We start from the raw sequence: 12,157 nt of genomic DNA, 5'->3' as shown, positions 1-12,157 counted from the left end.
CAATGTGTTAATTAGGTGATTGGAAGAGAGTTCAAGGATTCAGTGCTGACAGAAAGTGAGGGCAATTTGATGACTGGATCTCCAAATAATTTATGTCTAAGAAATGGGTGTAAGTACTTAGAGCTAGATTTCTCATTGGTAATGAAAAAGCAGTAATTCATTTCAGAAGAATTCATTCCAGAAGAAGAAATGGTTTGATCATTTTATGATGGTATAGAGTCCTTCTTTTCTATAATATTTGGGCATGATTACAAAATGGTCTTTCATTTATCTTGTTCCACCACAGTCACAAAATGACTTTGTCTAATTTTCTTGACCATCTTTCAGTAGGGAACACTATAACCTAGTTAATAACTGCTCCCAGGAACATTTATTTTAATTAATATTTTCTCTTTTGCAATCAGCCCCATTTTATGGAAGGGCGGAGTATATCAATCTGGTGCTTCAGGTTTGTGTTACTGCCGAATTCTGTTGATCAGAAAATGGAAAATGATAACTGTGATTAGAGTTGTTCCCTCCTGTTCCTTTTGGAAAATGTTGACTGTGATTAGATTAGAGTTGTTCCCTCCTGTTCCTTTTGACATAGGATAAATTGTTGGATCAATTCATGTGATAATGGATGTAAGGTAGGATTTAAGATTCTTATAAAAACCCATCATCCAGCTGTATTTAGAAAATTATCTGAAACAAAATGATTGTCAGCCATTGTAATAAGGTTTCAGTATCGAGGACCTAACACAGGCCACGAAGTTGTTGTTTCCAAAATCTATCTAGGTCTCTTCTAGAAAGCCACATGGCCTTTTCCTTTAGCCTAGGATAAAGTATGAAAGTACTTGACATGACTAAGAAACTGATACAATTCATTACATTTTTAACATAAAATGAAAGAGGCTAGTAGACCAGGCCAGAATGTTTTGCCTGTGGGACTTACATCCTAGACTAGAAAATTTTGATCTTTTGTCTATATGCAGCAGGAAACTTTATATAAATTTTTTCTTGGAATATGACTTTGGTTTTGCATTTTAGAAAAGAAAACATTCTTGTCCTAATGTGAAAAGTGAAAAGAGATAAAAGTTGAAAAACAGGAGCTGGAGATAATCTGTGTTTAAAAAGTGTATCACTAAAGATAAATTACTGCAAATAAAGTAAAAAAGAAAACAACGTCCACAGTAGTAGCGGTGGCTCACTCCTGTAATCCCAGAACTTTGGGAGACTGAGGTGGGTGGATCACTTGAGGTCAGGAGTTCAAGACCAGCCTGGCCAACTTGGTGAAATCCTGTCTCTACTAAAAATACAAAAAATTAGCTGGGTGTGGTGATGTGCACCTCTAATCTCAATTACTCGAAAGGCTGAAGCAGGAGAACAGCTTGAACCCAGGAGGCGAAGGTTGCAGTGAGCCAAGATTGCGCCACCATACTCCAGTCTAGATGACACAGCTAGAATCCATCTCAAAAAATAAAATAAAATAAAATAAAATAAAATAATTAAAAAAAGGAAAAAAGAAATTGCATTAATATTCAGATTTGAAGGAGGACATTAGGAAAATAGAGTCATATAATTTGATTTGCAGATGTTTGACATCACTAGTTAGGAACGAATATTGCCATGATATTGTGAATACTAATTAAAAACATATTTGAGAGAGAACAATTTGATGAATATTATATAAATAATAATTGTGATGTCTAATTTTTTTGTATAAACGTGACTGGGCTAAGGGATGCCAGACAGCTGGAAAAACATTTCTGGGTGTGTCTGAGTGTGGTTTTGGAATAAACTAGTATTTGAATCAATACACTGAGTAAAGAAGATCTGCTGTCACCAATGTTGGTGGGCATCACCCAATCCATTAAGAATTTGGATAGAACAAAAGGAGAAAGTGCTAGTGCTTTCTCTCTTTTCTTGAGCTGGGACATCCATCTTCTGCTCTTAGACATCAAAGCACCTGGTCCTTCAGCCTTCAGTCTCTGGGACACCAGTGCCTGCTCCCACTTTCTGGTTCTCAGGCCTTTGGCCTTAAACTGGGAGTGGCATCATTGGCTTCCCTGGTTCTCAGGCTTTTGGACTCAGACTGAATTATGCCATCAAGTTTCCTGAGTCTCCAGCTTGCAGAGAGCATGTTGTGGGACTTCTCAGTCCCCATAATTGCATGACTCAATTCTCATAATAAATCTTCTCTTATCTACATTAAGTTCTCATTTAATATCATTAATAAATTCTTGGAAAATATGAGCTTAAGCAAAAATATGTGTAACAAAGCCAATGTTTTTCTTCTCATTGATGTTATAATGAAACAACCAACATTGAAGGAAACAGGAAACAACCTTATTTGAAGACCTGCTGTACATTGTTTTCCTTAAAGTTGAAGTTTCCAAGAACCTATCAACACAGTTAAGTGAGGGCTTATTGTATAACTATATTTATCTTATTGGTTTGGCTTCTCTGGAAAATGGCTTCAGTAAGTTTGAGGTTCCTATTGAAGCCACAATTGGTGATATGTAGTTAGGAATAGAAGGAGACATACTTTTGACTAAATTCCATGTCTTTCCAATCCAAACTAAACGTATATTGTGTTTTCATAAGAGCAAAAATGATCAAACATCATATAGAAATTCTACTCACTATAAAAAATACTCAGTATAATTATAGATGTCGTTCAAATTTACAAGTTGAAAATATTAGTGAATAATGTTAATATTTTTTATATTGCAAAGTATTTTTCTCAAATTTCTCTGCTTAGATAGAGGTAGTGGAATTCACATCAAAGAAGTATTTGGAACCTGTAGTTTAAGACAGAAAAGCATCTTATATTACTTATTGCCAACTGGACAATTTCAAAAGTTTTAATATTGACTTCTCCATTACATTAAATAAATAAATGGAAATTTAAAAGTAATTAACCATATAAGTGATCACCTCTTTATCATTCCTGGTAATTTTTTTTCAGAAAGAATCAGATAGGAGCAATCAGGGTACTGTAAGTCCTGATTACTCAGAGACGTTAATCGCATATCATGTGAACCCCAATCAAGTCCTAATTTGCCCTCCAAAAGGAGGAACAGGTAAGGATTATGCCAGTTGATAATACCTGGTGATATTTTAGAAATATAATTTCCAGACTTTATATGATCACTTTCTATATTAAAGTAGGACTTAGAAATATTAATATCAATAGTAATAGTTTGTTTTATTTTATGTAAATAAATAGCCCCTGATCTCTTTTCAGGAACCAATATATACACTTACAAATATTAATACAAAGGGCATTCTAGCACAGGTTTATAAATGTCATTTTCTTTGTAGTTCATATTTCTTTGTTAGCACTATTTAACCTTTAGCAAATTTGGTTTTGTTAGTATACTCTGAAAATCACCACTTTTGTCAGTCTCTAGATATTTGATGTTGAAATCCACATAACATAAACAGAACACTACTGTTACTAGTCAGGGTATTTTATTATTCATTCACTATTGGAAAGATAAAACATAAAATGCAGCAAAATAAACATAAAATCTCACTTGAAGATGGCAGTTTTAATGGTATTGTCATTTTAATCACCACTGGAATATAATATTTTATGCTATTTTATTAACATATTAAACTTGTTAGAATTTAAGAGCAAATTCAATGTTTCACTTTTTCCTTAAAGTCATTATCTATTTAAGCAATTATCTACTTAAAGTCATTATCTACTTAAGCAATCAGAAAAAAAAGAACTGCTGACAAAACTATTCCTTAGAAAATATAAGAACAATTATCTCTCTGTTAATTTTGTCCGAAAACAATTAGTAATTCCCAGAATCTAGAATTGCATGAACTTATAAAAAATGAAAGTATATTTTAATATAAAATTAGTACCAAGTTTAGAAAAATAATGTGCTCATTTAAATTTTATTCCACTCAGGAATCAGTAAAATATATTAACTTAAATAATGACACAAATAGAAAAATACCTATTAGTCAAGTGATTAGGAGCAAAAACAATGAAGTAAGACTGTCTGAGTTGAGCTGTAAGTTCTAACACTTCCAAGTTCTGTAATATTGGGCAAGATTTTAAAAGCTCTTTGTGCCTCAGGTTTTGCATCTATAAAAGAAAAATACTTAATATAAGAATGTTGTGAGAATTGAATAACAATACATCTTAAGGACTTGAACAGTGTATCATGTGTAATAAGTACAATATATATGTTAGGTGATAGTGATGAAGTTGATGATTATTTTCTTTAATAATTTATTTTAATGTGCATTGTGGTCAGTTTCTATGACAGTGTCCTTATATATAACAATAATATATTCATTTTTTCTCAATAATTGCAAACTATTGTAAGAAAAAATGTTTTTAAAAAAGTTGAAATAATACTTTTTTCATTCTGTCACATGAGTTAACATATGAAGTATAATCATATAGTCACATGAATTAAAAGTGTTTAGACAAATACTTAACTAGAACAAGATTCAGTATTCTGTGAAAAATAAAGAATATGTACTTATATGACAGTGACATCTAATAATAGATTATCTGCTTCTTAATGTGAAAGGAAATATAAGTCCTCTACATTTAACTTCATAGCAAAATTGAAAGAAAATATAATTATGACAACAACTGTCAATCTTCTTTAATGCATGTTTTTAAAATTGGCCACTTAAAACATGAAAGGAGAGAAAAAGAAGAAAATTGATAATTATTTAGTGTCGACTGTGTGGTAGGCCCTGTTCTAGTTGCTATGAGCATTTAAAGTTATTTAATACACTGATACACTGATAGTATTCTATGACATTTAAATTAATATCTTCATTATTCTTATATGTCACACAATTTTAACAGCTTTTTTGAGGTATTATTGACATACAAAGAACTGCTCAAATTTAATGTGTCCAATTTCATGAACCTGCACATACATGAACATCCATGGTACCATCACCACAAAGATAATAGACATGTCCAATATCTCCTAAAGTTTCCTTGTGTCCATTTTTTTGTAGAGAGCATATGGACACAACACAAGATACCCTTTTAAAATAAGTTTTGAAGTGCACAATACTATATTAAATATAGGTATTATGTTGTACAGAAGATCTATTATTCATCTATCATAACTGGCAATTTCCCATATCCCCTATTTCCCAGCCCATGGCAATCAATATTCTCTGCTTCTATGAGTTTGACCATTATGACTGTCTCATATAAGTGGAACTATGAAGTATTTGTCCATTTATGACGAGTTTCTTTTACTTAGCATAATGTCCTCCAACTTCATCCATGTTACAAATAGCAGGATCCTTCTCTTTTTCTAAGGCAAAAAGATCTGTTGTATCTATTTGCCACATTTTTATCTATTCATCTGTTGATGGACGGTTGTTTTGATCTGATTTCTGACAAGAGTGGAAAGAATACACAACGTGGAAAGGAAATTGTCTTCAACAAATGCTATTGAGATCACTGGGTATCCCCAAGTAAAAGATTGAAGATGGACTCCTTCCTTATACTATTTACAAAAATTAACTAAATCAAATAACCTAAAAGTAAGAGCTAATACTATAAAGCTTTTAGAAGAAAATGATTACAACTTTATTACCTTGAGTTTGGCAATTGATTCTTAGATATGACACCAAAAATGCAAGTAGCAAAATCTAAAACGAGCAGATAAATTAAACCCTATTAAACTGAAATACTTTTCTGCTTCAAAGGCATTATCAAGAAAATTAAAATACAACCTATAAAATGGGAGTGGATATTTGAAAATCACATGTAAGATAAAGGTGTTACATGCAGAATATATAAATAATTCTCACCACTCAGCAACAAAAAGTGAAATAATCCAATTTAAGTATGAGCAAAAGATACACAAATGCCCACAAAGTACATGAAAAGTTGCTCAACATTGTTAGTCACCGTAGTGACTAATGCAAATCGAAACCACAATAAGATACCATCTTATATCCATTAGAATGGCTATAACTACACACAAAGCAAAAATAAACAAAAAACAGAAAATAACAAATGCTAGTGAAGATATAGAGAAAGAGACACTCTTAAACCTTGCTAAAAGGAATGTAAATTTATTCAGCCACATGGGAAAAAGTTTGTCAGTACCTCAAAAAATTAAATTTGAAAGTATTATATAACCCAGGATTCTACTCCTAGGTATTTACCAAAAGAAGTAAAAACAGATACTCGAGCAAAAACTTGTACATGGATGTTAACAGCAGCACTATTCACAATAGCCAAAAGATGGAAACAACCCAGGTTCATCAACTGACAAATGGGCAAACAAAATGTGGTATATCCATATGATATAATAATAATCAGCCATAAAATAATGAAGGTCTGAGGCTTGCTATAATATAGATAAACCTCAAAAACATGCTTTGTAAAATAAACCAAACATAAAATGTCATTTTTATGGTTATATGATTATTACTATTATGTGATTCCATTTATAGAAAGTATTTAAAATAAATCACGAGGTCAGGAGATCGAGACCATCCTGGCTAACACAGGGAAACCCCGTCTCTACTAAAAAATACAAAAAACTAGCCGGGCGAGGTGGCGGGCGCCTGTAGTCCCAGCTACTCGGGAGGCTGAGGCAGGAGAATGGCATGAACCCGGGAGGCAGAGCTTGCAGTGAGCTGAGATCCGGCCACTGCACTCCAGCCTGGGCGACAGAGCGAGACTCCGTCTCAAAAAAAAAAAAAGAAAAGAAAAAAAAAAGAAAAGAAAAGAAATGCATACAGAGAGAATGCAGTTTGTTTCCAGGGGCTGAAGGGACCATGGGGGAGTGGAGGATGGGGAATGAATATTTGTATGTATGAATTTGGGGAATTTGTGATAAAAACGTTTTGGAACTAGACAGATATGGTGATTGTACAATATTGTAAATATACTAAACACCACCAAATTGTTTATATTAACATGATTAATTTCATGTTGTGTGAATTGTACCTCAATAAAAAACAAATATACAACTTCTAAGGAAGGTGGGGTAGAGTTCAAAAGTCATCTTATGGAGTAACAAGCGTGTAAAAGAGTTAGAAGATGGAAGCAAAAATGTTGAGTGAGGTAATTAGATTTGGACAGAAGCGATGTTTATGCCTCAGAGAGAGGAGAAAAATAGATAGGATGGATGTTTCATCAACTGTAAGACAAGTAATATTTAAGACATTTATTTTATCTTTCACTTCTTTTTTCAATAGCGTTCAGACATGAAACCCATTTAGGGGAGGGATACAGTTAAGGCTTTCAGAAATTTAAAATATTTTGATTAATTAGTATAGGGTCTCAATCTATTGCTCTAATATAAATAGCAAGATTTACAGAAAGAATACAAAGTTGTGAACAATAACCAAAGAAATAAAAATCTCTGGAATGGAAGGAAATTGATCTACGGAGTGATATTTTATGCCAACTTTAATGTCTATCATGAGACACGTTTTTGCACAATTATAGAATTCAAGGGTCCAAGGTGTAGATTCCATACATTTTGAATTGAAAATATCTAGGATGCTAGTCATCTAATTAAATTGTCATCTAGGGATTAAGCTAGGGACCTATTCTGGGCTGTAACCGTTTGGTCTTCTTGAATGACAATAATTCAGTACACAAATAGCTAAATGCTATAGATCTAACTCTGAAGGTATGTGAAAAGTAGTCTAGAAGAAATGAAAGCAAAATCTGATATTTATATTGTGAATATTCCTTGTCTTGGGAGCCCAGGGCTTTATACAGGAACACTGAGAAATCAAGAGTAGTTTTATTTTCTCACACTCATTTTTAAATCAGTATACTGTTTATTTATATGTAAAACATGTAATGCTGTAGTGGGGTTTGTACCTACTATTTTTCTATTTGTTTTCCACTTGATACAACAGTTGTATGTTCTTGTTTTCTTTTCTCTTTTAGTCTTCTTTTATTAATGAGTGTTTTCAGTATTCTGTTTTGTCATTCTACTAGCTAGAGAGATACACATTTCATTACTGCTAGAAATTACAAGCATAGTTGAATCATTAGGGGTTAATATAACTGATTACTTTGCTTCCCAGGATAATAATACATTATAACTCATTAAATCAATTTCTCTCTCCTATTTTTTTGTTTTGTTTTCATGCATTTATGGTTCTACATTTTAAAAACCCATGTGTATCAATGATATTGTTTATACAATAGATATTTATTAACATTTACTCACAAAATCACCCCTTTTGTCATTCTTCACTTCTTATTGCATATTGTTACTTTTGTCTGGGATTGTGTTTTCTCTGTCAGAAGAACTTTTGTAAAGTAATTATTTTAGTAAAATCTTCTGGAAACAATTTTTGTTTGTATTTGTATGGAAATGCTTTTACTTTTAAATGATATTTTTGATGGAAGTATGATTTCTAGGTTTGCTAGTTATTTTCTGGACTTGACACTTTTTGTGCTTATTTTGGCATTTCATGCCCAACCAGCTTAAAATAAATAAATATTGGAACCTGGTATTCTGCCCCTGTGTTTGTTCTTTATCACACAAAACACCTCTGTAATACTTAAAGTACCTCATAATCTTAACTGCACTGAAACTCCAAACTTTACGTCTTTATCAAGTTAGTATCTTATTTCCTTTCTGCTTAACTGGCCAGGGATATTGAGAAGGTACATGTATATATACGTACAAGTAGTTCTGCTCTACAAGTCACCTAAATACCCAAGTTAGCTCTACCTTCTGCTGGGTTATGTATCTGTTACATCATTTTCATAGTCAGTTTAGAATCTATATCAATAGTATATTCTATGATATTGCAGCTTTTGGAAGGTGAAAAGAGAGAGGGATTACCCTTTCAATTACTTAATGGTTAACACTTAGTCATTATATACATTGCTTGTGCTCCACTGGTAATAAATTAATTATATAACCAAATGGATTTGCAAGGGGGATGGGAGATACAATCTTTAAGTGGGTGGTCATGGGCTTGGCTAAAACTTGGAGAGTTCTATTGCTAAATATTAGAGGAAAACATTTTATATTAGAAGGTAATTTTCAGTCTTTAACCCTGGGTTTGTCAGCTATTCACTATTTTCCTATGTTATTTTGGTGGTATAAAGACTTTAAAGCACTGCCAGAATTTCTGCTTGATCTCTGCAACCTTGAAGTTTCTCTATTATAGCTTTTCCATCTCAAAGCAGTTTGGGATTTTTATTTTTATATTTTCAGTCATTTTAGATTCTTACTTGGTAGTAATAGAACAGGCTTAGAATTGTGGTTTTGTGGTAAATTATAAGATTTCTTTCTTATGTAAGTCCAAGGCAAGCTTGATTAAACCAGTACTTAGACACCTATGTGAGGTCCTATTGCTGGGTCATGAAACAGAAAAAAATGGAAGAGGCTTAAACTATATGAATTATTGAAAGAGTGACATGGGAAGTTAGATTCTGCTAAGACCAGATTCAAATGCACAGATTTATTTGGCTACTACTCTGTGAACACTGGGTAGTGAATAAAATGATAGGTTAAAAGACACATGTGCATTTACTCATGAGTTTATTAGAGGAGAAAATATTAATTAAATTACCAGTATTGGATTTTGCTATGGCTTGAATGTTTGTCCCCTCTGAAACTCATGTTAAAACTTAATCCCTATGTTAATAGTATTAAAAGAGGAGGAAATCCAACTATGGTATTTGAGAGCTTGGATCTCTGGGAGGTAACTAGGATTAGGTGAGGTCATAGGGTAGGGCATTGGTGGCTTTATAAGAGGAGAGAGACCTGAGCCAGTCCGCTCAGCCCCGTTGTCTTGTGATGCCTTGTGCCACCTCAGGAATCTGCGGAGAATCTCACTAGCCCTTACCAGATGCAGCCCCTCAACCTTGGACTTAGTATGTGAATTTAGTATGCAAAATCATCTTAATTGCTTGTGACTTTGGTTCAACATCTTAAGTTTCAACTGGTTTTCATCTTACACATGATATTTCTGTATTTATAGTGATTTCCCCAGTAATTCTTGTGAGAATTCATTCTACCCATTTCCTGATGCCTTGGGCTCTCCCAAAACACTTATCAATTATTTAATTAAGATACATTTTCATAAGAAACAGCAGAAAATTAAGGGCTCATGGAAATGTCATTTAGATGCCAAAATATGACCTCCTATGTTTTCCTAAATTTTATCAAAATAATCATTTGTAACTCTAAATATAATAAAATGCATAATAATTTAAATAAAAAATAGGATAAAATATAATAATAATAAAATACATTTTTTAGGGTCAACTAAACACATTTATTGTTTTGAATGGAAATAATAAGGTATTCTGAACCAATTCCATTTTATGGAACATTTTCATAGGCCATTTCTTGCTCAAAATTGTCAAGAATCAGACTTTGCCTCCTCAGTTTTGTTCATTTTATTTCTGCTTCTCTGATGACAAAGAGGTTTTTATGGCAACACTTTCAGATGCTCCCTTTGCACATGGTCAAAGATGGCCTGCTTTTGTATTTATACTTACTTATTTTATCATACTGAAGCCGCAAAATCCATGCTTAATTTTTTTATTTTTTTATTTTTATTTTATTTTTTCCTGAGACGGAATCTTGCTCTGTCTCCCAGGCTGGAGTGCAGTGGCGCAATCTTGGCTCGCTACAACCTCCACCTCCCAGGTTCAAGTGATTCTCCTGCCTCAACCTCTCGAGTAGCTGAGATTACAGGCACGTGCCACCATGCCCAGCTAATTATTTTGTATTCTTACTAGAGATGGGGTTTCACCATGTTGGCCAGGCTGGTCTCAAACTCTCGACCTCATGATCTGCCCTCCTCAACCTCCAAAAGTGTTGAGATTACAGGCGTGAGCCACCGCACCGGTGCATGCTTAATTTTTTTAATGGAACATTCTTGATTTTGGATCTGCCTCAGTAGCACTCTGGCTTAGATTCAGTAAATCTCATCACCTTTCTGTCCTCTGTTCATGTTTTTCATTGATCATATTCTTAACATCAGTATAATTCTAACCACAGATCTATTGCGGGCTACTTACCTATTTATGAAATCATTAGTCTTTTCATTTCTCACTTTGCTGTAGCATTTTCCAGTCTGGCTGATATTCATTGATTAAACCAAAGACATTCCCACCTCAGAACCTTCTCACTTTTTCTGTTCCCTCTGTCTAGAATGCATTTTTTTGTTGCTGTTTTTTGTTCATTTGTTTTTTCCACCTCTGTCACTTTAGGTGTGTGCTCAAATATTTTCCTATTGAAGATGCTTTTCCTAACTACCTTAACTAAAAGATTTGTTTCTTCATTGCCACCTGAGCATGATATCTCTGTCTCCTGTATATTTTTCAGCAAAGTATTCATTACAGCTGATAGTACATTATATATTTGTTGTTCATTTTTTGTCTTTTCCCCTTAAGAGAGTGTAAGCTTCAAGAGAATAGGTACATTATCTGCTCCCCCCCCACACACTGTTTAATTTCTAGTGGGTATGACAGTTCTTGTTACATCGTAAATGCTTAATAAAAATGTATTGAGTGAATGAATGAATGACCTTGGTTGTTCCGTGACGTAAGAAATTGCTGAAAAGTTTAAAGGATGCCATCCTAACATGACTCAAGGAAAACATTAAAACTGAAATAAAATAAAAATATGAATAAGACACAATGAAATGGTAAATGGGTAGAAATATGAAAACAATTGAATCCTCTTAGGAGAGATATAGTTTCTAAAACTAAGTAGTATTCTACTTAAATATATCACAAAATCAATTTATTGAAATGTGCAGCCAATGAAAATACTTGGGCCTTAGCACTTGAAAATTTCCATATGTGGCCAGGCGCGGTGGCTCAAGCCTGTAATCCCAGCACTTTGGGAGGCCGAGACGGGCGGATCACAAGGTCAGGAGATCAAGACCATCCTGGCTAACCCGTTGAAACCCCGTCTCTACTAAAAAATACAAAAAACTAGCCGGGCGAGGTGGCGGGTGCCTGTAGTCCCAGCTACTCGGGAGGCTGAGGCAGGAGAATGGCATAAACCCGGGAGGCGGAGCTTGCAGTGAGTTGAGACCTGGCCACTGCACTCCAGTCTGGGCGACAGATCGAGACTCCGTCTCAAAAAAAAAAAAAAGAAAAGAAAATTTCCATATGTTTCTTCAAACTAAGGCTTGCATATGTAAAACTGTTTTAAATAGAATG

At 33.6% G+C, this 12,157-nt stretch overlaps 1 long non-coding RNA gene across 1 annotated transcript in view; it reads left to right on the top strand.

The window, feature by feature from the left end:
• LOC108537049 (uncharacterized) overlaps positions 1-3,037 on the top strand; it is an 89,641-nt gene extending 86,604 nt beyond the window's left edge. The window contains exon 5 of the long non-coding RNA XR_001887702.1: positions 2,948-3,037. This is a non-coding gene — a long non-coding RNA (uncharacterized LOC108537049). The remainder of the gene's footprint in view (positions 1-2,947) is intronic.
• Positions 3,038-12,157: the final 9,120 nt, after the last annotated feature.

The sequence above is a fragment of the Rhinopithecus bieti genome, unplaced genomic scaffold (genome assembly GCF_001698545.2).
Source record: "Rhinopithecus bieti isolate Rb0 unplaced genomic scaffold, ASM169854v2 scaffold_14330, whole genome shotgun sequence".
Classification (NCBI taxonomy): Eukaryota; Metazoa; Chordata; class Mammalia; order Primates; family Cercopithecidae; genus Rhinopithecus; species Rhinopithecus bieti.
This window is presented reverse-complemented; position numbering and strand designations above follow the sequence as displayed.